Source organism: Aulonocara stuartgranti (assembly GCF_965226115.1).
Source record: "Aulonocara stuartgranti genome assembly, chromosome: 12".
Lineage (NCBI taxonomy): Eukaryota > Metazoa > Chordata > Actinopteri > Cichliformes > Cichlidae > Aulonocara > Aulonocara stuartgranti.
In genome coordinates, this window is record NC_138948.1 from 13110531 (window position 1) to 13137253 (window position 26723).

The following is a 26723-nucleotide window of genomic DNA, read 5'->3' on the forward strand; positions in this document are numbered from 1 at the left end:
ATGGTGTCATGTGTGCGTAAGAAGCACATGAACCACTGTGCATATAAAGCATATGGCAATATACTTAAGCTACGGCAATTACTGGTAACCACATCCTCATTCTTCACAGGGTTTGTGCTATCTGTGACTGTTAAATTACCACAGTGTGGGTCAGCCAGGGTTACATAGCTTGACTAACGCAAAGTACACACTCACATACACCATCATAGTTGTAAGCACACACTAAGTCCTTCACCTGTTAATGTGTGAAACAAATGACGCTTGCAGCGGCGCCAGAGCGAACACACCACCATGTCCCATCTTATCAGCTGGCTGCATAAAACGCTGTTTGTTCTAGATAGAGTCTGCAACAATCAACCAGTCTGCTAGAGGGGATTCAACTGGCCCTGGATGACTGCACCTCACAGGACTGAACAGAGAAGCAAATCCAGTGTGGCACGGGGGAAGGATGGAGATCAAAGTCAGGTACAGACTGAATGACAACAATAGGCCTACACCACGGGATCAGCTCAATGCTCCAAACTCCCAATCTTATCTAGGTCAGAGCCACACCTCCACAGACTCATCACACTGCCTTTTCTTGCTGTTTGATTTCTTTGTTGTCATGGGTGGTGATGTAATCTAATGTAATTTTGCAGTGTAAACTCTCAAGATGAAGACCAGGTAGCAAAGCCGTGGATTTCCTTTGTGAAAACACTCAGACAAGAGCAAAACTAGTTTTTGGAATAAGTCAGCCAAAGAGGAACCAAAACAATAATCTTCTAAAATGTTTTAAACCCTTCAATACACATTTAAAAGGTGGGAACCAGCTAAAAAGAAATAACTTTCTGTTATAAATTTGATTTTTTTTTTAAAACACAAAAATAATTTACTTAAGGAAGAAGAAGGGGAAAAAAAACTTCCTTCATCAGTAAAACCCTCCGAAACCTTGTAAATGATTAACTGATAGTGCGTCTACACAGCATCACCTTCCTCCCAGTGTTCCTATCTAGTTACCGGGCTAGCATTACTAGACCAGGTAAAATTAGGATATCTTGTCCATCCAGGCTTAGCTCACATGTACCATGACAAAAACCTGCAGAAGGAAAAAAGACACGAGGGAGAGAGAAACTGAAGTGGTTGACTAATGAATTAGCTGTCTTCTGTTTTTCCTACCTGTCAACCAGCTGAGAACAGTTAAAAGCCTTTATGCAAACAAGATTTGATATTGAGAAAATGCACAGATTGTAATAATCTACCCGAAACAGAAATAATTCTCTGTGATAAAGCCTGACCAGCGTTGACTCATCAAATTCTCTTCAGAGGAGCTCGGCACGTAGCCATCACTCCTCACTCTGATTCCAAACCCAATTAAATAATCAAGGGTTCAACTGCTGTATAATACCATAATCAATAGACAGAAAATGTCTTGGTTATTGGGATGAAGTTAAACAGATCCCACAGAAAGTACAGAAAACCATCAGAGAAACAGATGAGAAGGTCCAAGATTAGCTGAGGATGGGAGCACATCAAAAGATACAGCGTTTCTGTATGCAGCTGCTGCACTGCCCAATCAAACCAAACTCAGAGACCAAAATAAGCCTCGCTGCACATTTCTCAGTCTCGACACACACCAATTTATGCAAGAGTGCATACCTACACAAACAAGACACTAGTTCCAATACATGCACTATAGCCTTACCCACCTTCACAAGCCCAGAAGCATTCACCTCCAGAATAATCCAGTCAGCAAACCTTAACAGGTTTAGAAAAGCAAAGCTTTTTAACAAATAACGTAAAAAGGCCCCCAGTAGGCTGTGATGAATGAATCAACCCAAGCATGCTGTGAACATTATCAGAGTGGGGGATGAATGAATATATTATCATGCAAGGCACAAATTCTCTTCTCCTGCCTCACAGCTTGTCTGTCTTCCTGCCTATCAACCTGCTTGCCTGATTACCTGCCCACATACAGAGCACCTTTTGTCCAGATTAAAGGGGGATGGATGGGGCAGGATGAAATATTATTTCTTTTCAGGAGAATTCATTTTGAAAAGGAGATGCATTGGTTTCTTTGCTGTGCCTCAAAGCTTCACTGCCTCCCTTCCTAACTGTCCAGACTCTTTCTATTACCCTCTTTGACAGGCTGTCTTCCTCTGTACCTGTCTTTTTAAATGTCCCAGTTATCTCTAAGTCTGCATTCCTGCATGCCCCTAGCATAACTGTCTATCTGACAGTCTTGTTTATTTTCCCAGCTCAAGTTTGCTGTCTATACATTACGTTTATGTCACTAATTAGCACTAACAAATACATTTTGTGAGCAACTTACAATGATTGAGTTACATTGGGAAACTGCTACAAAACTATGTGTAATTTCTCTATTTTATTTTAAGTTTCACTGTAATTGAAACATGCCTACTGGTTTTCCCTGTTTGTCGTATTTTTGCTAAGCTTGGCTATCTGCTGCCATTTGGGGGCAGAGTCAAAAATATGTTTAACAACTGGAAATGCAGAATTCTCTATTTTTATGCGTGCACTGTTTTTTGTTCTTTGCTGCTAGAAACACCAAAGTCAAAGGTTATAAAGAACTTTGTTTTAGGTGGGTGAAACTGAGTGTAAAAATAATTAAAATGATCCCCTGCAGCTACTGTCTGTGCTTCTCCTATGTACTTCTTCGTGCTCCATTGTTTCTCCCGCTTCTCCTTCTTGCGGTGTACTGTGTTAATTCGCTTTCCTGGTTAAGCCAACCTTTCAACCAATCATCATTTGACCTACATGTAGCGTCATCGCCCAGGGGCGACACGGTGTTTGCTCGTTGAAGGACTGTACGCGAGCCTCCACGTTGTGTGAATTCCCATAATCCATCTCCCTGCGTAGGTGGGAAGCTACAAAAACAGACACCAACGCGGGACCATAAATTGGCCTTCAGCTGGCTTCGAGTATAAATGGACAAAGCTTCGGATTTTTAACTAAACCAAAACAACAATTTTTCTTTTGACCAAGTGTTTCAGGAACCTAACAACACGTGGGATTAGGAATCGGTTTACTGGTGTTTATGTCGAAGTCCTGCATTCTGCACCATTTACCCCGGCCTCCTTCCTGTGACTTTTCTGCTGTATAAGGATTTACGTTTCCTGGATTGTAAAAACATTACCTGTAAACACTATTATGGCAGCTATTTAAATATATTCAACTGGAGATACAGTTGCCTTTCTAGCTGCCTACCTGCCTGCTAGTCACCCTGTTTGCCTATCTGTTTAGTTTCCTAAGCTCAGGCTGCTGTCACACCATACATTTAATCATTACAGGAGCCCTGACTATACCAAGCAGTTTCCCTGAGCTGACTGAACTGCATGCATGAATGTGTGTGTGTGTGTGTGTGTGTGTGTGTGTGTGTGTGTGTGTGTGTGTGTGTGTGTGTACGCCTTTGTAAGGCCTCCACTCAGCATAGTGATGATAAGTACTCCCAGCCCAGCGCTCTGCATGAGCTGATGGACAGACAGGCCAAGAACATTGGGAGCCTTGTGGTGAGTCGTGTGTGTGTGCGTGCGTGCACGTGCTTTCGGTGTTGCTTTTTTTTTGTTAGCCAGCCACGCCACCAGAGCTTGCCACATGGCTGCAATTTGTTCATTAACTATGTAATAAATGTACACACACACACAGAGGTAATATTGTTCGGAGTTCTGCCTGATTGGATTCTGAAATAGAGGACCCTCAGGGGAATCACTTGTAGTCTACCAGCCACTGTGACCAGGGGAAGACAGATTTTTTAACAAGGGTTGAGACAAATGCTGAAGAAGCACACAGAGTCTGGATTTTTCTACCTCTAATAAGAAACACTGTGAATATAAACTAAGATAATACTGGTTGGGTAAGGTTTTTCATGTTAGCAACTAAATCTACTCCTTGATTCTGATTGCTCGCATATGACCAGATGTAAAACTCCTTTCTTAATACCGTTCATGTTTATGTGCCTAGAACTCTAGAGACCACTGTAAATAATTAATATGAACCCGGGACCAATTACAAGAACTCTATGATCATCATCAGTGAATCAGATGAGTTTGGGATGGTTGTTACAAATCACATGCTGACTCGGATATCAATTAAAGGTTGCTTAAGTATAAGCTTGCCCAGCTCAGAGCAAGCTAATGCTTGCTTGTATCACAGCAAGCAACATTAGATTATCGAACGGCAGATAATTTAAACAGAAATATTGCTGTGGAGGGAAAAAAAAAAATCCAGAAACGTGGATCATAAACGAAATCCGTCAAGTCCTGTTTGGCTCGCGTATCTAAACCAGCAGTTCGGCTTTCAGAGACAACTGCTCCTCCCACATTCAGCGAGGCTTATAGCCTCTGGAAGAGTGACTGCTGCTCTGCCTTGAGCATACCGATCACCTTACACACTGGCTTTCCTCTACTTTGACAAGTGATACACATACATGTATATCAACACGTGCACAACCGTGCATGTCTGTTTGCACAGCTACTCACAGAGCTATAAAATCTGCACACACACACACTCAACCTTTAACCCCTCCCCCACCTGGATTAATTCACCTGCTGCACCTGAGAATGCGAGCACTATGATGTCACCTGCAATCCCATTACTTCAAAAGCACAAAAGCACCTCACTGCCATCAGTACAAAGAGCAAACACACCCTCTCACTTCTTCCTTTGTCCCTATGTCCCCTAGTAGTAATTCCCCAGCAGAAAGTCCATACACAGTGAAGGGAGAATTACAGAGTGTGCTGTACAGAGTGTGCGTATGAGTGAATTTGTGTGTAATTGTGTACACGCATTTGAGTGAAAGGTGGTTGTGCAGTGAGAATCCCATGATTACAGTGCTGCCAGTGGACTGCACTCCCAGAAGCCCCCACTGGAAATACTCACAAGCAGGGAATGATGTGATGAGACAAGGCGATAATACAACCACCACATTAGTGCATGGTTAGCCATTAAAAGACCCAGATGAGATTATGAGGTCATATGGGAGGTACAAAGCCTACAGCCAAAACAAGAAGTCCTTCTGTGAAAGTACCGGCACATGTTCATGTTTTCCTTCTGCTTGAAAGGAAGCAAATATAAATCTGGAGAGAAGGAGAACAGGGCTGAAAAAAAAAGAAAAAAAAGCAACGAGATAGGCAGATGATAAAATGCTAAGAGACTGAGAAACAAGAGCTGATAGCATGAGGTATTCCCTGCCTTGGAAATTTCCATAGTGGTCGATTTATGGACTAATCCATCATGGAATAACACATGAATTCAGCATGATTTGCCATCAAAACAACCAACTGAGCATGAAACAGGCGATCCTTGCCCATCTTCCATTTCAGCTTAGTGGAAGGATTTTTCCATTGTAAAGCAAGGTGAAATAGCAGCAGTTCAATGTACTGTAACACACTGGAGATGCACCAGCCCCATGAGCCTGCTATTCACAAGATGACGCCTACTGTGAAAATATTCTTCTGCTCTCTTTAGGAAGGAGAAAGCAGAGAGATGGAAAGAGTTTATGTACGTATGTGTGTGAAAGAGAGAGGAGATAGAGGATTTACTGCTGAGATAAAAATGGAATCCATTTTGGTTCTTGAAGCACTCTCACCCACAGCGTGAGGACCTGCTCGGTGCGTTATCCTGGCATTGCTCTTTAGTCACTTCCCCTCTTCCCTCCTCTGCTCTCTTTCAATTGTTCAGTCTTCCCCACACTACACTCTTTATATAATTTCCTCTTTTCCTCCTTAGTCACACCTCCTTCCTTTCCTTTCCTCCTCTCTCCTCCCCTTCTTTCTCTCACTTTTCCTCTCTCTAGGCAGTAACGCACCCCAACACTGTCTCAGGTCCTGAAACTATGGCAACGGAATGAGAGAGCAAGCGCTCTCTATGATTAATAGATGAGAGATGCAGTGCCAATCGCTGGGGCCTGGGGAGGAGGGACAGATGCACTCGAACAACGCCACGCAAACACGCACACACAGACGCAGAGAGTACACACAATGAGAGCACACTCAAACCCCCCCTCGCCATTAGCCACCCTCTGTGCTTTGTGGTACTATACGCACGGAAAAGGGTCTGACTTAGGCACTACACAGAGACACAGACACATAAGCAAATTAAGAGGCAGTAAGCAGGGGTTTTTCTGATGCTTAACATCCACATGACACACAACCTTTCTTATTGGCTCCCAACAAGCAAACTAACCACAGAAATAACCACAACCACAGTAGCGGATGCAGCCCTAATGAGTCTTAAAAGACTGTGGATGTGTCCATGACTCACAGCTGGCTTCTCTTACCTGCAGAAGCACAACAGCAGGACGGGAACTAGGACATCATATTTTAACACTGTGTGCCGTGATTTACATCATCTGGTCTGTAGCGCAAGACTTGGTTGTTTTCAAGGCCACTCATTCATCCATCTCCCAGGCAATCACACAAAGCCCTGCTGTTTTTGGATTATCCCTGCAAATGTATTTCCTTTCCATTCCATCTGAGTAATGACAGGCAACCAAACCCAGCTGTGACAAAGGTATTACCACATGTTAATGTAGCATACACTAAGTGCTTAAAATAATAATATGAAGAGAAAGTGCACAATTTAAGCTGATTTGAAATGTTTCAGTGGATGGGTTTTCATCTAGCACGCACGGCAAAGTTTGGCTTCTCTCAGTCTTCTCCTAGATGAGCTGGCTATCACTTTCTAATTCACTTAATTTCCGACAACAAAGCATTGCCAAGGACCAACAGCCAAAACACCAACAGGCACTGCTTGCCTGGTCCTTCATGCCTCTGGCTTTTTTGGCATGCAGTTTACAACACGCTCAATCAATTATGCTAATGTAATGAGTATGAAGAGTGTTTAACACATGGATGGTTAATTCTGTGGACGCACTGTAGAGTCATTTTTTATGGAGCCACAAGGGTTAAGGCTAAGTGGGAGAAAGCAGCCAGTTAGAACAACACATTGAATCCATGCATGCGTGTGTGTGTGTGTGTGTGTGTGTGTGTGTGTGTGTGTGTGTGTGTGTGTGTGTGTGTGTGTGTGTGTGTGTGTGTGTGTGAATGTGTGAAAGACAGCGAGAACAAGAACAACGCGCAGAAGCTAGTGATTAGTGATTACATTCTCAATGAGCCATGCTGTGAATGGAGCATACAGGACTCTACAGCACTGATATATATCAAGTGCCTGTAGTACAGTGAATACCATTTATCATCTCATATAAACAATGAGCAACATGTTCCAGTAAAAGAAGGCTGTATGGTGTATAATGAGTAAATAAACTTTTTTTTATTAAGGAATCACAAATATAAGTTAAACAAAAGGGTGGATGCAAATCTCAGCATAGGTCTAATATCTTTTATATCTCTGTCAACATTTTTTTTTTTCAGATAAAATGATGTAGTTATCAAATAATCACAGAACTCATTGCCAACAAAAAAAGTGAGACGGAGCAGCAGAAGGTTAAGTACAAAATAATGTTTATATAGAGCAGTTGTATAATTTGTTGTAGCAGGTTAGGATATCTTCCTGCTTGTTTTTCTTTTACCTTCTGAATCACAGCAGACTCCCACTGAATCTGAAAAGAGAGCCAGCCAAAAACAGACACTGTGCCATAACATCTGTGATGCAAAAGTTCAAACCCAAGCTTCTTTGATTGAGCTGACCCGCGTTTCTAAAACAAAATGTGTTAAAAGCACATCCACAAAGCCGGGATTACGCTCTTTCTCCGGCTTTGTTCTGTTACTAGAGGTTTGTTATTTAGTGTTACGGTAGTGCAACTGAGGCGGCGGCAATTTAGAAAGACGTGGAAGCTGAAAATGGGGTAAGCATCAATAAATCACATTCAGATGACTAAGATGCGTTTGATGCTTTCTTGTAGTCTAATTGTTTCTAAAAAAAAAAAAAAAAAAAAAAGCCCACACACCAAGGATGTGCATCAATAAAACATGGCTTTTATTAAATATGCATAAATACACACACTATTGAATGCAGACTATTGACACTGACTGAATGAGGACCAGCAGTTAACAGTGGCTGACTGTTGTGGCTGTTTATAATAGAGGGCCAATTCATTTGAACAGGAGCAAAGCTCTTTATCAATTATTCAGACCCACTGTATTAAAGCAACATCTGCATCTGTCCTTAACTGGCAAAGGTAAATACAAACTCTGTCTCGCTCTTTCTATTTCTGCTTCTCTCTTCCTCTCTCTGTCTCACACACTCACGCGCGCACACATACAGTGTGACAAATGCACATCAGTCACACACAATGCCATCCCCGTTGCTATTGTTAGGGGATCGGCGGATCAAACGCTCCACAGAGCATTGCTCCAAATACAAGCAGCAACTCTGGTCGCCCTGCTTTATTCTGGGGTTTTTTTTCAGGAGGACAACAGCAGACTGTTGTCACTAAGGTAATCATGCTGTAATTCATGTGTCAGCACAACCAACATGTCAAAATATAAAGTGCTAATAGTAGGATTAGCACTCTTATTGGTGGTGCTGTATGCTGCGTGAGGCAATATGGTGGGACTTGCGGGCTGTGCAACATCTTAAGAAAAAAAAATGCCTCCAGGATTTTTCAATGCCTCCAGGCTAATGTTGTAGGAGGAGAAGAGGTAACATGTTAAAACATTTTTGCTCTTTCCCCATTTAAGATCTGTGTGTAATACCCAGCACAGTGTGTATGCTGACAGCAAAAAAACATAAGGTCACACGTGAAAAAACACAGAGGAGCCCCAAATATTTCCAGGCATTTCAGGGAAAACATGAACTACAACACCCTTTCCTCTCAGAGCTGGTGTAAAGTTTTTTTTTCTTTTTCCACTTAGAAAAAAAAGGCTCATACACCATGTGGTGCATCTGGAAAACAGTTGACATGATGCATATTTTGCGGTCTGCATTCAAAAGTGCTTGGATTCACCCATTTCTATCAGCTCACTTGCACACTTTCTAATCTATAACCTACATTCAGAGTTTGAAAATTCCTTTTCCAGCTATTCCCAGTGCCTCTGGGGAAATCGAGGAGAGGAGAGGAGAAGGGAAGGGAAGAGAGGGGCAATCACAGAGTAACTGGGTGTTGGCACTTGTGTTGGATGTGGTTTGTGAGGCCTCTATCTCTCCTCCAGGCTTGATAAATAAATAGAAATAATGTGCAGAAGCACTTCTTCTACTGGCTAATCCACTTCTCAACCTGCGCCCCTGGTCAATATTAGAAACATTTGACTGATCTTTTGGAAAAGAGTAACAGTGACTACTCCATCACCTGGTGGCTGAACACACCCTAACCAGTGTGCCTGTCCCTCTGTGTGTATGAAACACACGCAGAAAGCGAGAGAGAGGAAGAAAGTCTCAGCCCGCAGAGTAGCTCACTTCGCAATAAAAACATGAATGTAAAATGATTAATTCACATCACATCCCTGTGATTCAATCAAGAGTTTTGTAGAAATACTGTGAAGTAGAAAGATTGTTAACAAAATTAGTCCACCCTATGAATATCTGCTTTACATACAGATACATTTACTCCACGTAATGTGGAAATAAATTGCAAATGAAAATCCCGTCATGCACTGTAATAATGAAGCGAGGACTCGAGTATTATGCGTTTTCATAACATTAACATTAATATCTTAATAAGTGTGTTTAATGGCTGTAGTTTGAAAGTAAGCACTGTGAAGTCATGGGGCGGGAGGACTACAGTCGGTCCACTCCAGCAAGTTCCTACAAACACGTTTCCCCTCCTTATTTTCATATTTTGAAATTATACACTGGTATTGTTTTTTCTCGTGTTTAGACGCACTAGTTTGATCCAAAATAGGTCCTCCGAGACTTACACTTCTTTCTACTATATGAACAAACAGCATAGGAGGGATTACGCACGAAATTATGATCTGTTTAAATCACCAGATGGTATTTTTCTTGCGGAAAAGGATCACAGTTCTTATATGAATGTAAAATGTACACATTCTGATTCACACATTTAATAAAAATGCTTTTGTAAATACCCGAAAACATACTAAGTTGATAGGGTTACCGCGCGAAGCTGGTGCACTTGTCGCCCGGTAGCCTGGCTGCACAGAAAACAAGCCTCCGGGGTTTGAGAAAGGCTGGTACGGGCTATGAGCGCATGAAGTTAGACGTAAACAAAGAAATCTCACCTTCAGCTCATGAATGGATATCCCTCGGAGTGGTTACACAGCTCTGCCTTTTAGTAATCCATGAGATGTGTCCCTCAAAGCAGTTCAGATGGTGCTCGCTTTAGGATAACAATACGAGCGCTACTTTTCTCATGCGCTTCTTTTTGTTACATGCCGCGCTCAAATCACACCACTCAAATCGGAATATCCATCGGAAATCCACACTAGTGACAAAAAAGGACGCTTTGCCTCGTAAACTTCCCTCAGGTAAACTGTACGAACACAAACAACCGGGTGTCCCAGAACTAGCTACGGAGCTGAACGCAGTCCCTTCCACAAAAGCCGACGGTCATCCTATTTGGAGATGAAGCTTCTTACCAGACTGAAGCGGAGCGCAGCAAGCCCAGCTGTCACCCACCCGCTACACACACACTCTCTCTCACACATGCATAGGGAGGAGCTACGTCTATGGAACGGGAGCTATTGTGTCAATGGGTGCCAGTTATGGACAACTGTATTTCTATTTTTACGCAGTGGAATGCGCGTTGGAGAAAGAGAAATCTTGGGGGCTATTAATAGTGTCGACACAGGAAAAAAACACAAAGAGGTTATTGGGAATGTCAATAAGATTAACTGGTATTCTGTATTCCGCTCTGCTCCGGGCCGAGGACGCAAACTGTCACTGGTAATTTTGATGACACAATAAAGATGCAGGTCCTCCTTCGACCCCCCCCCCGCCGCCACTTTTGTCAATGCGAATCGGAATATGATCAGGTTCAAAGTCTGCTGCCAGTTGTCTCTGCGCTGATCTCAGGGCGCCTACCGCCTTCCCTCTTAGGTGGTCCCGGGCCTGGCACGCGCGCACGCACACTGCTGTAACTGGGATTTTACAAATGAGCCCTTACTTTCCTTGACCCTCATCTCATCAGAGAGGCCATCAGGTAAAAATCTGAAAACAACAGCGAAGTTCAAAAAGTTGTTGCTTAAATTTATGCTACATGAACTATCTGATGTTAGCGATGCGTGCTCCACTTAGCCTTTCCCCGACTCTCTTACACACAAACACACACAGACACACTAGTGTGTACACCCAGCATTGAACTAAGCCAAAATCAACATCAATTTGTTACATTTAAAACTGAAAGCCTGCCACAAAGCACAAACATAACTGCTTGCGTGTGTGTGTGTGTGTGTGTGTGTGTGTGTGTGTGTGCTGTCATATACTGTGTTTTGTGTACCTGTGAGCATGTATGTCAGCATGTATGTCGACATCTAGATCATGTCAAAAAACTCATGAGAGGCAAAGCTAACTTGTGTCAGGTCTTGGGCTTATCATTACATTATAACAAGCCACCTGTGAACGCAGCTGTGTGTGTGTGTGTGTGTGTGTGTGTGTGTGTGTAATTGTGCTCCTGAGTATAAGCCTGTCAGGCACTATTGCTATAATGTTACTGTAACAGTTCAGTACAGTGTGTCTCCACCGGCCCAATGCCAAACTCTATACAGTGGTTCCTCAGTGTAAACTAATGCACTCCTGTCTGCCAACCCTTGCCTCATCTGTTATCATTTAATTTGCTTTAAAAGCAAAACCCATTTAACATCATGCAGTTGAGGCATTATAGAGGGCTGTGCAATGTGATGGAGGAAACATAATCGCTTTGCTGCTTTTATCTTTTTTTCACTGCAGATATCCGTGTAGTTGTCAGAAAAATCTTATATTGAACCGGCTGGAATTAAAACGTGAGGTGGATGCAAACAAAAGCACCTCTTTGGCAATTTTTTGGCTGGAATGAATCTTATCTTATAGTATAATTATAAGCAACAACTTTGTGTGAAATCATTAAAATTCTGCGTTTGATATCAATGTACTGCATGCTGTTGACAAACGCAGGTGAATCATTATAGATACACACAAACCCAGATGAGAAAAGCATCTAAATCTCCTAACATCAATAGTCAGGCAAATGCTCCAAGTTTCAAACCAAATCAAACTACATACAACTCCTGAGTATTTCACATACTCCGTCTTTACAATCTTTAATCTCTCTCCCTCTATCTCAGTCGGTCTCTCTCACACTCTCACATACACTTTGAAGTGGAAGTGTTGCAAAGTGTGGGAGGCAGGCGGGATATAATTCGAGCTCAATAATGTCAAGATATACGCCAGTTAGTTTGAACTCTGGAAATATGCTCATGTCAGAGCTTATCTTACTTATCTTGGTGAAGTTGTCCCAGGCGCATTAGGACTCTGTGTGGAAGAACTGTGGTTGAAATAGAGCAACCATCAGAGCCCAGGCTGGGACAGACAGCAGGCACACAACAGCGATTCTTCAGGGACTCAGCTCGGCTCACACTCAGGCCTTTTTACATCTCCTGACTAAAAGAGTACAGCTCTTATATTCGCCAGTCTTCTCTCCAGCCTGTAGAACAGAATCCATGACATTAACTTCCTGGAGTGTCACAGATATCCTCTGCTCATTTTATTGGCTTCCAGTAATGTCTTACAACTAATTCACATCCTTGTGCTAGCCTTTAAGGATCACAGGCACCTTCTGCCACTGTGTGGCTTTAAAAGTTTAGTAGCAACGTGCAGCAATTTCCTGTTCCTTTGGCACTTCAGCCTCCTTTGCTGCCTTTTCTTCTGTTAGCAAAAAGTCTTACCACTGCAAAAATACTTAATTACAAGTAAGCAAGATTACTTCTTTCAAAGTAAAAAATAATGTAAAACTATAAAAAGTAGACTGCGTTACTGTTCTGCTTAACCAAGGTGGTTCTAGGTTTTACTACTTTATTGATTAATCTGTAGTTTAATCCTTTGCTTTCCTAAAGTGGCACAAGTCAAATATTACATTTTATGACATGGTAAATAAGGATGTAAGAAACAGGAAAATATTTCTAACGTCATTTCTATTCATTGCTTTGAACTGCTTTTTGACATACATTTAAAATAATGTTTTTCTATTATTATTTTTTTTAAATCAAACAAGCTAAAACGAAAATGTTTGCTGTAGCTGCAAATAACTAATAACTGAAATGGCACAAAAGACTCAGACTAAAGAGAGTTTTTCAAGTGATCACAAGACCAAAATGCTGGAAGCATTGGTATCATCTATAACAGCATATCACATGAAAAGTGACTACAGCTGTCAGATTAATGCAGAAGAGACATAAGTATGTTTTATCTATACAAAGTGGCACAAAGTGAAAGATAAGCAGGATCAAATGGAAACATTTAAATAATTCATACCATATCAAAACTGTACACTTGATCTTAGGTAATTACCTCCCAAATTCTGTATAAATGTAATCCATGCATCCATACATCCCTTCTCTTCTGCTTATCCTTGTCAGGGTCTGGTAGGGTGGTGGTGGTGGTGGTGTGTGTGTGTGTGTGTGTGGGGGGGGGGGGGTAGCTATGGTAGCTGGAGCCTTTCCCAGCTACCATAGGTTGAGAGGCAGGGTACGCCCAATCTGTCACAGGGCGAACGCATCATCACAAATAAATTTTCATAACAGGCGAGTGTGTATTTATTTACATTTACATAAGCAACCGCTGTCACACTGATATGTACTATGACTGCAACATACAGTTCATGTGGAATGGATCTCATAACCTGCTTGAATTAAAATGGAAACAACATCCTAATAAATTAAATAATGTGTTGTGCATCCAAGAGTGAGTCTACCTTTAAATGTACAGTGCCAGCAAGAAATAAAGACATACAATCAAGATTGTCAAAAGTTGCACAGCTTATCCCAGAATTCAGCCCATCTGGGAATCAAGTAATTACAGCATCAACACGAAGATAAGAATGTTAAACAGTGATGTTAAAATCACTTCTGCTATATGGTTCAGAATGCCGCTGAATAACACAAACTGACGTCCAGAGACCAGAATCATTCCAAAACAGCTAGCTATAAAATAAAAATCCTTAAAATCTATTGGTGAAACAAGAACACCAGCAAAAACATGCTGAAAAACACTAAATGCTTTAGCATTGCTGATGAAATGAAACAGCGATCTTTTACATGGCTAGGCTATGAATGCCAAAATTCCTAAAGTAGCACTTAAATGGATACTCCCAGGAAAGTGAAAGCAAGACAGACTCCCTATACCCAATACAGAACGACTGTGTTAAATGTTGTAGCTAGTCAAGTTTGAACAGATACAAAATGCACCATATTTTCTACATAGAAACTTAAAAAACGTTTATAAAAAAACATACATAAAAGCAGAAACAGAATCTAAGTTATATTTAAATACTGTATTTGAGTAATATGTAATTTTACATTCATGTGAAGATATTTAAGCACGTCATGTCTGTACTTGGACTCACCAGTTTACACACAAGTCATTCCAGTGTTTATCTGAAAGACTCGTGTAGGTTTTGTAACTAAGCCTGCAGGAGACACTGGAGTTTTGTTGTGCTTTATATCACAAAACGGTATAGGTGATTGGGTGTCTATTTGAGGCCTGCTGAGCTGTGTGTTTTACAGCTGGACTGCTGGAGGAGCATCGTTTGTTAAAACTGCCATTGCTGCTGTTGCCTGAGTCCTAATGGCTGCAGCTCACCTGTGGATCATACAGACAGCTGAGAAAGAAACAGAGCCCATTTACAGAGGTAACTGCTATTGTGCTGTTGTCAGCCAATCACTGAATCGGCATGCTACCTGCCGTCTTTGTACTCTAATGGGTGCTGCAGCCTGTTTATTTTCCGAGTATAAACAGAAAAAACTGCAGATATGTATTTTCATCTAAAACTTGAGGCGAACATACTGCTGATCACTAATCTTTCTATATGCAACGTTTGGTGCATCCTGTGTTCAGCTGTTCCTGTCATCTTATAATTGATATCCCAATGTGGATGCTGTAAACAAACAGGAAAGTGAGGCTTACAAGGTTCTAATCTCACACTGGCAAACACCTGCATGCCTGAAAATGATGCTGTTGGTTTTTGGAAACACTGTCAGAGTTCACTAAACCGTCTGCACAACTTTCAGGGCCATAATATTCTGTTAATGCGTATAATTTTATATGCAAACATAAGCTTTAATTGAACTTTAATTTAAAATGTATTCACATTGCAAGTTACTGCCCTTTCTACAGAAAATGAACTCCTTATTCTGCAAAACTTGTGTGCATTTCTACTAAAATAAGCTACATGGTGACACTAGGCCAATTTATCATCAGGATAGCTTATTCAACCTACTGGGATTTAATATGTCGCAAAGTGCACGCATATTCTCACTGGTTTTCACAAAAAGGATAATACTTGTGTTAAAATATGATCTGAAAAAAAATCAGTGTAGCATCAGTGTTAAATTAACCAACACCAAATTATTCTCTGCACTAAACGGAAGCTATTATAATACCTGATACCCAATAAAGCAAGTTAGCTGCAGATTGTTTTTACATAGTTCATACTGGTGACTAAAAACAATGCCTACAAGCAAACAAAAACACAGGAATTAAGAAGGACATATTCTGCTTTTCCTTACAGAGTGCACATGTGTGTCTTTGTGTTTATGTGTATCACACATCTGTTATTATATTTCCTCCTTGTGAAGTAACTGTCAAATACCCGAAGTGAAGGCTCTGCAGATCCTGGATGATGTCAATTTATGCAGAAATACAGGAATATATTATATAAATGAAAACGATGTGGAACCGTTGCCTGTAAGCAGCGGAATAACGATCATCAGATGCCTGAAAGTTCTCACAGGGAGACGTCACTCACAGGTGGATATATATGTGCACAAATGCACATTAACCTAGATTAAACACAGAGACAGAGAGACAGTGAGACAATGAAGTTCGGGGGTGATATTATGATAATTGGGAGACAATATTAAGTATTACAGGATATACAGATCTCCCATTGTCACCACATTTTTAGCACCGAGTGTTACTGGTAAGTGACACTTTCACACAAGTTTAATTGGTCTCCTGGAAAATTCTAGTTATTATTTTTACCCTAACAGTGCTACTCAATCAAGTAGAATGGCTGTTAGCTAAATAAAAGAAAATGCTTTGTATTCAGGAATGACTAGCTGCTGCTGCAGCAGCAACATAAGCACGAACTTTATTCTGCTTTATAACGGATATGAACAACGGTAACTCTGAATGTTTAACACAGCAGCAGTTTAACATTTTTCACAATGTTTCATCATTTTTTTATCAGGGGCTTGTGTGTGTCCTGTAATTTTATGATACTGCAAACTGGCCACAAATGCTCCCACTAAGAGGTGATACAGTAATATGAATATGTGACACTGCAGAGCACAGTATTTCTATTCTAGTAAGGATATGAAGTCAACAGTTTCAAAAAATATTAAAAGCCATAAGTCAGAGGCAAGTACATCAGGATTTATGTCCCAAATGAGTGCATCTCTGTTTTTGAGTGCACTCATCTCTGATTAATTAACCTATAACCGTAAATCGATGTAAAACACGGCCAAGTAAAGCATCCGGGGGAAAAGATTGCTGTGAGAATGATTATCCGTGCACAAACACACATGCATATATGCAGACACACAGCAGCTTGTGCCTTGCCCTAGCCAGCTTCAGTTTCCTCTCTGCATCCAGGTTGGCATGAAAGCCATGAATAAGTTAGCATTTCTGCATGATAGGTCTGTAACTAGGAGTGATGGTTAGAGAGCAGTCTTTAGGATCTCAGATGGGATTCAGAGTGCATGTGTGCATGAATAAATGTGTATCTACGTGCTCCAGGTATTACTCCTATTGTGGGGACATACAGCTGTTTACATAGTGATGTGATGGCGAGTTCCCTTTGGTACTGCCTATTCTCTGTGATATCAATTATTAAAGTTTTCAAAATTTAAGGTGGAGACATTCTTTAAGTTTAGGGTTGGGCAAGCAGCTCTTATGTTTGTCTAAGTATCCAGGAAATTAATATGCAAGTCAATCTAACGTCCTTTCAAGCCCTGGATACAAAGACTCGTGTTGGTGTGTGTGCGTGTATGGGTGGGGTGGCTGAGTGCTTGTCCATGTGCGCCTGTGTGCTCCCTACTCCCTTATCCCTCACAAATGGACGTCATGCTGCTGATGAGGTCTGAAAGGGAGAGGGGAGAGGTTGTTGACGTCAGCAGCAAATGGAAAGAGAGTTCAAGCAAACCAGATGGTTCCTCATAACCAAACCTCAATATTGCTGGAATAAATTTTCTATTTCTGGGATAAAATATTCTGAGGTCCACATATGTTTTTCTGAAATTGAGATCCAGTGTTTGAGCCCTCTCACCTAAGCTTTGTAGGTGTCATCATGTCACCTAAGGAACTTTATCAGATCAATAACAAATTGTCTTATACTTAGTGGGTAGACTACAGGAGTCTTCTATTCAAATAGTTAATCTCTGAATGAATCTCTGTGCTCAAATATGAATATTCCCTTTCCTTAAATTGTCTATGAAGGTACTTACACTTAGAGCAATACGCTTCATTTTAGCTTCCCCCCACATTTTTATGTTTTTCATTTTGTTCCCCAATCTGTTTATTGACATTTTTTTCATTTTAGAACAGATGGGTAATTCTGTAACTTCTGGTAACTGCAAGAATGATAAGACAAAGGTAGAAGTAGTAAACAAAATAGAAACATTAGGGAGGGGAAAGAGCAAATGCTACTTTTACTATAGAGTATTCTACAAGTGCGTAGAAACTGGGATACAGTACGTTCATTTCTGTTTCTGTAGGTGCAAACACGGTAAAATCTAAATGTGGATTTACTGTTTATTTAAATGAATAGTGTTTAATACACTCTGTCCTGCATATTGGCAGCAAGGGGGTTTCTCTCTGGAGTGTATATGTCGTTCTGTGTTAGACCTGTGATGGACAGGCAACCTCCAGGGTGTCTCACACTAGGAGAGGCTGTCACCTAAGATAGGCTGCAGCTCTTCTTTATTTAGGTTTTAACCAGTGTCTCAAACTTTAGCAATGAGGCTTAAAGCTTCAGAAATGTCTTGCAATTCCAGCTTTTTGGTGATGTAGGGGTTACTTTTCTTGCTAAATTTCCTCAAGAAGTCCTTGATAATGTACCTGAAATGCAAAATGAGGTATTGGAGGCTTAATCTCCTGCAATATCATTTGTCTGACTATTAGGGTGACAAAGTAGATGATGCATTTTGGGAAAAGAGTGGGTATTTTGTTTGACTTGCCCTCTTAGTTGCTGTGTTGGGGGAGCCAATAGAAAGTGCAAAGTTTTTGCAAATGAATTGTGTTTCTCCGAACCACTATGAATGCAGTAACTTGTAAAATATTTTCCATTCCAGTATAGTTTAAAAGGGATTTTATGGCATTGCATTTTATGCTGAGAATTCTCTTTTCACAACATGAGGAGATACTGCTTTGAAAATTTGACTAAAAGCAGACGTTTCTCTAATTTATCATTAAAGGCACCTGATTTTGAATGACTGTCAGTTTATTATGTAAACAAAGCAAAGCCAAAACATTACGACAACTCCTGTTTAATGAGCAGTTGTTCCTTTGTGTGCTGCCAACTCCGAACCTCTCAAGCCTAGGACCCGAGACCTAACCAGCAGATCCCTTAAGGCCTGTAAGATGTGACATGAAGCCGCCACGGATCACATTGGTCATGCACTTCCCCCACCACCTTGTCGCCACTTCATGATTTATTCCTCTATTGCTGTTTGAAGATACTCTAACCCATTCGTCTAAGTCACCAACAATTTGACCATCATAAAAGTCCCTCATGTCTTTACAACTGCTCCCTTCTTCCACATGCAGCATGTTGAGTGCAAAACCAGGACTTGACATCCAGCAATTGTTATGGAATAATCGACTGAGTTCCCTTCATCTCCATGACCTGATGCAACAGAAAGGTTAATTGTGGTTATTTGAAAGGTTTAAAAAGTTTTCCCAGGTTTATATCCTATGACTTTTTTTGCCAGAAGCAGCTGACCTTTGTCTCCTTGTTCTGTCTACATGAGCAAGCAAGATAATTGTGTACAGTACAGTGTACCTTGTTGCACCCACGAATGCATATCAGGTGTTGAGTGAAATTGATTTTATGAGGAAATGATGCTGCAGAGCGCAGCGTCACTACAACGAACTACAACGGCATACAAAGTGGAAGCAGATGTTCCCCTGACACTGTATATTATAATTCCCATCTTCATGCCAGACTGTTGATCCAGATCCAATTCCAAATCTAGATTTGAACTCCAGCATCTCAATTTTGTGCCCGAACTCCACCTTTAAACTTCACCTTGTGTATGGTAGCTGATTTAATAACAGGTACACACAGACCCCACTGAATAAGTCATCTAGCCTCTACTGACACACCCATAAGGTTCATCTATTTTTCAGTCCTGGGAATTTCTTTTTCCATCTCATTGCCATTCTGCCTGTCTGCCCATGTCTCTCTGCCTGTCTGTTTGTTTCTGTGTAAATAATATGTCCTGTACTCAACGACATATTCTGGTATGATTCCTGTTAGAGTCAATCCTGCTTTCTGGGAAGTCCTAATGGGTTGCTTCTATTGAATTGCTGATGTTTGTTTCTGGTTGGGGCTGAGTGGTTGTGATCCATGTAACAGTAGGTGGTAAAAGAACCAGTCGAAATTGGACTTTGCAATGAAAAACCATGGGAACTGTATTTACTGCTGCCCTTAATAACAGTTGGATAATTCTGTGTGTTGAAGATGATTAGCAAAACAGTGTGTTTTTATTATAGCTTGTATTGCAGTTTGTATCCCTTCCTGTCCCCAGCTTCACAGCAAAAGCAAGTTTAGATCCAGAAATACTGGGAATTTTTTTTCACAGTTTCATCCGAGAGTTAATGTCATTATGATCAAGCCCTATGTGTTCCTCCCCAGACAGACCTTAGCTTTGAACTTCTAAATGATTGATGGGTGAGATGAAAGGGAATGTAGGTCACTGTGGGTGAGGGTCGACGGAAGCAGCATAAATCAGACAGGGATAATAACCAGATATCATGGAGGATAATGGCCCAACCAGAGCCATTACAGGTATATTCAACAGCTATAACTCAACAATCTGCCGCAGCCACTAACTGCTGGATTGAACATTTTACTACTAACAGATAATTTGATGTTGCAGAAAAACACGGCGAGCCGAGTGGTTTAAACGTGAGGTGATTCCTGATTCGAGCTCGATTGGAGTGAACTCTGTTTATCAAATAGCACTTGCAGGTGCGATGTCCACCTTAATAACAAACCATTTTAGTGAAGGTGGCAGAAATCGTCAAAAATAGCTTTGCAGCTTTGAACATTTTGTAAATGCTCTGAATGTGAGACAGGCAGGAAAGAAAATTCCTGTGGTAAATGTTTTTCATCTACAAAGTTTCAACAGTGGTTCTGATTTGTTATCAGGCGCATGTTGTTTGAGAGAGATGTGTTCTGGATGTCTGTTCTGTGATCTTTGTTCAAATCTGCTCATTAAGCAAGTTCACTCCATATTTCCGTAGACAGGAGGAAGCAGCCAGACAAAGAATGATGCCAAAGAGATTTGAGTTCAAAGAAAGTCAAAACACATCTGGGAAAATACTGCTTAAATACTCTGTGAACCACTGAGCACCAACTTCCCTCTAAAAACCAGAAGACATCTACGAGATAAAGAATGCATCTGAACTTCAAATCTAATGAGTAAGATGCAAATCAGCAGCTTCTAGCTTTGACTGGTCCACTCACAGATAGAGCTTTTCCTAAAATATTGAACTCCTTGCTAAAGAATTGAAGTGCTGTTTAAAGATTGAGTTATATCAATAAAGGTTTGGCCCATTTTTAGGCAACTGGCGTGTTTTGCGACAATCCTGAAAGATCTGACTTTAAATTTGCATGACAGAGAATATAAAGACGTCAAATTATCACCTCTGTTGCTCATTCCAGTCGATGCCCATACATTATTCTATTACAGTACATTGTTGTGTATCTTCAAATATTTATGATGACATAACATCTATATTGCATTACCACTTGCCCCAGATTTCAGCTTGATTTTTGACACACATTTGGCTGTGTTAGGCTCTCAGCACACACTTAGTCCTCGCCTCTCTTCCTCACTAGAGATTCTCCTCTGAAAGAATTTTGTTCAATTTCCAGTCTGTCTGTGAAAGCAGTACTGGGTGTATAGTATCTCAGTCGCGATCTAGAGATAAACTGCAAGAATATAAAAAAAAAACAAAAAAAATCTCACAGCAAGAGGGACCCCATAAATTCTCCGTATCAAAAGGGCTATCAAAAGAGGAAAAAGACACAAATAAAAGGCTAGGAAAGGGGAAAACTGGAGACCAGATGGAGGGGAGAAATGATGCGAAAATCATAAAGGCAGTGTCACACAGAGAGAATAAGAGGGTGAGGGCCATAAAGACCAGAAGCATACGTCAGGAGAAAAGAGACAGAAGAGAAAGTTTTGTTGTCAGCACAGAGAGGACGGCAGGTGATGGAAGGATAATGACAGAGGGAGGAGCTTGCCTGACCCCTCTTGACCTCTTCCTGGATCCAGCTGCTGGGAAGAGTTAAAGGAAGTGGGCGCAGCAGCAACACTCCGAATGTGATGGGATATCCTGCTGCCTGCCCGTTAACCCCTCTTCCTCCATCGGTTATGCCTGTTCCCATCGTTTCACAGTCACCTCTGCGGGATGACTGTGCTCAAGAGCAACACAAACACACAGAAAACACTCACGGACTTCTAATGCAATGACGCACACGTGTTCACACACACGCGCACGCACAGATGGATACATGCCCTGATGTACTCAGGCCCTCTCACATGCTGACAGCCAAAAACACACACGGGCACACACATAACCACACCTCCAGTTGACTCAACAGTCACAGCCAAGGACGCTTTCACTCCGGTCACTGTATTACGCAGAAGTGAAGGACGGTGTTGAAATTATAGAACTGAGGACGAGGAGCTGGTGGATTACAAATACAGAAAGCCTGCCAGAGATGGCACCAGTGAAAACAATATTATCATGCAGTGCAGTGCAGCTGGTTTGGTTTACTGTGTGCAAACAAAGCCCATTATCCCTCTCAGTGCAGTTTTATACATACACATCCAAATGAAAGCTTATCGTTTAAAGAGTGTTTAAAGGATACACTTAATTACACTGCGACGAGACTCTTTAGCATTCTGTGATTACTGAAGCCAAATGTTAAATGGCTATTCTCTGTGAAAGAACAGTTGTTTTATTCGCCGCTATGCTCCATTAGGGTTAGTTACTTATGTCCCTGTCTGTCAGACAAAGTTCAGCACCTTGTGGGAATTTTCTGCTGTGAAAAAGCAGCTTTGCTCCACTTCCCCCAACCCATGAAACATCAAAGCATGGCCACACTGAAACTTCAAGCCCCATTTTGGCATTGCCCTCCTACCTCCAGATCCAGTAATTACAGTTCATACAAGACATCAACATTATTACTCGTCAAACCACTGTATAATAACACCACAAAGCACTTCAAAGAGGCAACTCAGATTTCAAGGGAAAAATAAAAACTCATGGATTATGCATTAGGAAGGACTGATTCAACCTTCTGTGGCTCAGTTCACGGTATCTGGAACGCGATCCAAACTTCATAATGAAGATTTATGTTGGCTTTAATTTGAAACTAAATTTTACGTGTTTGTAAAAACCGAGCAGGCCAGTGGTTTGAGGTGTTTTCACCTTCATTCATAATGCAGTGCCTTTTTCATTGGAACAATAGGATTATGCAGCAGCCGCATATGAATTTAGACTGTGAGGTTAAACTGCAGTGCCTTGTCAGTTTAGAGTCTTGCCAAGAGAGAATTTATTTACGTTTCAATACTGCCCTCTTGTGTCTTTGTTCAATATGGAAAAATAAAATACAAGTTTTGTATCTTTTTAAAAAACATATTCTTCCCTAATTAGACGAGAACCTTCTGCAGTCTAGTTTTACACCAAGATGTTCTCACTAATCCTTTCCACGTCTGAAATTCTCAATTCAACCTGACATGGAAAAAGAACAGAAAACATAACAAAGAGATTAAAAAAATAAAATACTATATTATGAGCAACTACAAAATACTAAAAGAAACATAACCTGCGTGTTACTGTACATAAATACAAAACTAACCGCAAGATCCAAACACGAGGTGAAAAAAAATACAAAATGTACACTTTAGGAAATTAAATGGTGCTAATATATTGCAGGAATCACAAACTTAATATATACTAACAGCTAATAATTTTTTATACAAATGCACAATAGTTCTTTTTATTGCTATTAAAGGAATTCAAACAATACTACTACTACTACTAATAATAATAATATAGTAACAATTTTAGCAATGCAATGAAAACATTTGATTGTGTTCTTGTTAAAAATAAGCCAAATTAGAGTAACAAAGAGCTTGACTGATTTGTCAATAGGTCACGTATCACCTTTTTGCCAATATATATGAATGTTGGCATTGATAATGGCCAATAAATGCAAATTATGAAATATGTGAGAAGTAAAAAAGAGACCCGGGGAGACACCCTTCAACCATGTTGTGTCTTGAAATTGCATCTGCATCTTTGGCAGAGTGTATAGTATTTTCCAAAAAGTACAAAGTAGTTATATATGAACAAATCATTCACACATACTTAATTTGTTACAATTTGCTATTGATTAATGTAAACTAGTTTCTAAAAGTACAATAATGCATAACATGTAGAGCATGTATTCCATCCTACCCAGTATTTTAAAACCTAAATTTTCTTCCCATTTTCCATAGATGTACTATCTTGTAGGTTTTGAGGGATGCTAACAAATACATCTTGCACAGAGACATTTGATCTCTTCTAACTTTTAGCTTGGCACGTCTATTACTGAAATAGACTAGAGGGGTGCAGGAAGCTCAATACAACACACTCTTTTTTTTGGTCAGTAATTCAGTATCTTCTGTCATTAAGGTCTTGTTTTGGCTTAAATGTGTAACTAAGCTGTACTATTTCCAGTTTCAAATAAAAACTCAAACATTTATTTTTTTTAAAGGCACACTATGGCACACATCTACTGTATCTCTGCAGCAAAAAGTTGTTGTTTTTTTTAAAAAAAAGAAAGATGTTGCCAAAGAACTAATCCCCCTTAGTCAAACTCACAGCATTCAATAGCAGCAATATCCTTTCTACACTGCAGGCTAGAGTTTGTCTATGAAAAATTTCTCTTTTATTTTCTCTGTGAATGGTGTTCAAAGTCAAACCCACTGCTAGAAAACTGAGATGGTAAAAGGAGACAGGGTGACAATATACAGCAAGATGGATTGTGTGTGGGTGCAGAGATACGTGGGCGTGCACAAGCCTGTGTGCAAAAATGACTCCCATGTCAGTTTTCTACATGTATAGTAGACATAGGTTACATTTAACTGGCAGCAGTACGCTGATCAACCATGAATGTTAAGAATATTTTTAAAAAAAACAGTATGAAATAGCTTATAGTATCATCTTTAATAATGCTGTGACCTACTTCCTGACTGGAAAGTCAACAATTTCATCATCGCTAAACGCCGTCAACCTTCCCTAATGTCACTAACATGTCAGCCATTTTAATTAGTAATGGAGAGTGTCTGTCCCATTTATCTCAACATGACTTAATTGAGTTTGAAGCCTGCACTCCCCACCATCCTCATTTTCATCCCCGTTCAACACTGCTTTGCTCATTACAGTGGAGCTCAAGCAGAATTTGTGAAAATATAGTGCACATTAAGAAGTTATCTGTGGGATAAATTATCACAGAGCATGGGCCTCTATGAGATTACAGTTATACTGTGCTCATTCACTAAAATTCAATGCATTTCCATCCAATTATATTGCTTTAGACAAAAAGGCGATAGCACAAAGTATTTATAGAGGTGCGACATGAGGAAATGAAAAGCATCACATCATTAGGCCTAATAGCCTAATGGTTCAATCATTCCGACTGGTGAAAATAAACTGGAATGCAGTGTGCTGAACAACAATGACACCCTGTGGTTATTTGTAATTAATACAAGAAATTCAGTCGCCTCACTTATACACTTTGGAGTCTTGGTCAAGCAAGGACCAATATTTATTTACCTTTAACAAAAACAATAATTGGGCATTACTTACAGCTGCTGAGATCATGCCTTCTCTTTAAAAATTAGTATCAGTTCTCCAAGAGTTGCATGGTTTTTCCATTTACTTTGGGAGTTAGGCTGTTACACCATCTTGGAAAACTTCCCCACATTACTTCATGTATTTAGGCTGTTTCACTATCCTTATGCTGACTCCAGAATGTTGAAATCAGGGCTCTGTGGGACTTCTTTCAATTGATGATGCAGCTTTTTGATTCTTTTGGATCATTGTTATGCTTCCAAATTCATTTGGGGCTCATCAGATGCTTCCCTGGTGGATTTGTACTTCTCAACACTGAAGAGACAGATAATTTTGACCAAATTGTCAAACTTGCCAAAATTACACCCCAAGCCTTGAGGGATCCTTAGACTACACTCCTTGCATAAATCGTCTGCCCTTTGGAGAACAAACTGGCTTCTGTTAGTGGTAAGGATTCAACATTTTGACTCATCAGTCCACTGAACCTGCTGCTATTTTCTGCACACATTTTCAGGGCTGAAGTGAGGCGTCATCTTGATTCCACATCTGAACAGTGGCTTTTTAGCTACAAGTCTCACATAGAACTCAGACTTCTCTAGATTCCAAATCTCAGCTGATGGTGATCAAGCATTTGTGATACATCACATCACCGTAAAGGAATTTTGGCCTATTATTTTTTGCACAGTTGTTTAATTCAGCCACACTGGAAGGTTTTTGAGCATACATGGTCAGGGTACAAACTGATGGCTGGATATTCTCCTCCTGGTAGAGAGCAAAACTCATGGTTCCATCAACTGCAGCAAGTCATCGAGGTCCTGACGCAACCCCAGACAATCACACTACCACCACATTTGACTGTGAGTATGATGTTATTTTTTTTATAAAACACCGTGTTTATTTTAGGCCAGATGTAATGGGTCACAAACCCATATGTTCCCAGAATTCATGGGGATCATCATCAAGATTTTTATTGGCAAATGTGAGACAAGCCTTTGTGCTGTTTTTGGTCAGGAGCAGTTTTCTCCTTGGAACTCTCCCATGGATGCAATTTTTTTTGGCCTCAATCTTATTGTTCAGTCCTTTATGGGTTCTTTTGTGACCTCCTGGATGAGTAGTCAAAATGCTTTTGAAGTAATTTTGGTAGTGGGGAGGTTCGCCACTGTTCCAAGTTTTCTCCATTTGTGGATAATGGCTCTTACTGTGGTTTACTGTAAGCCTTGCCACACTCATACACGTCAGTGACTTTGTATCTAACCTGTCATGGTCCTGGGCCATGTGGGCCCAGTATTCTTAGTTTTCATGTATTTTTGTATTTTGTTCTTTATTTAGGCCATGCTTCCTGGGTTGATCTGTTACGTTGTTCCTTATGTGTTTTCCCTTCGTGACTCTTACCCCCTGTGTGCCCCTCTGTGTATTTATGAGCCCTCGTCTCTCTTTGTGTTTTATTCTATGTTTTCCCCAGCCCGTTATGTCTGCGTTCTCCCCGTGCTCTCTCTCCTCCTGTTTGAACCTCTGTGTACTTCTTGTTTTACTTTGCC

General features: G+C 40.6%; 1 protein-coding gene across 3 annotated transcripts in view; it reads right to left on the minus strand.

The window, feature by feature from the left end:
- Window positions 1-10543, minus strand: part of sema6a (sema domain, transmembrane domain (TM), and cytoplasmic domain, (semaphorin) 6A) — a 103274-nt gene extending 92731 nt beyond the window's left edge. For all 3 annotated transcript variants that reach the window (XM_082555805.1, XM_082555804.1, XM_082555803.1), the window contains exon 1: window positions 10137-10543. The gene's annotated coding sequence lies outside the window, so the exon portion shown is untranslated. The remainder of the gene's footprint in view (window positions 1-10136) is intronic.
- Between the last annotated feature and the right edge of the window lie 16180 nt (window positions 10544-26723).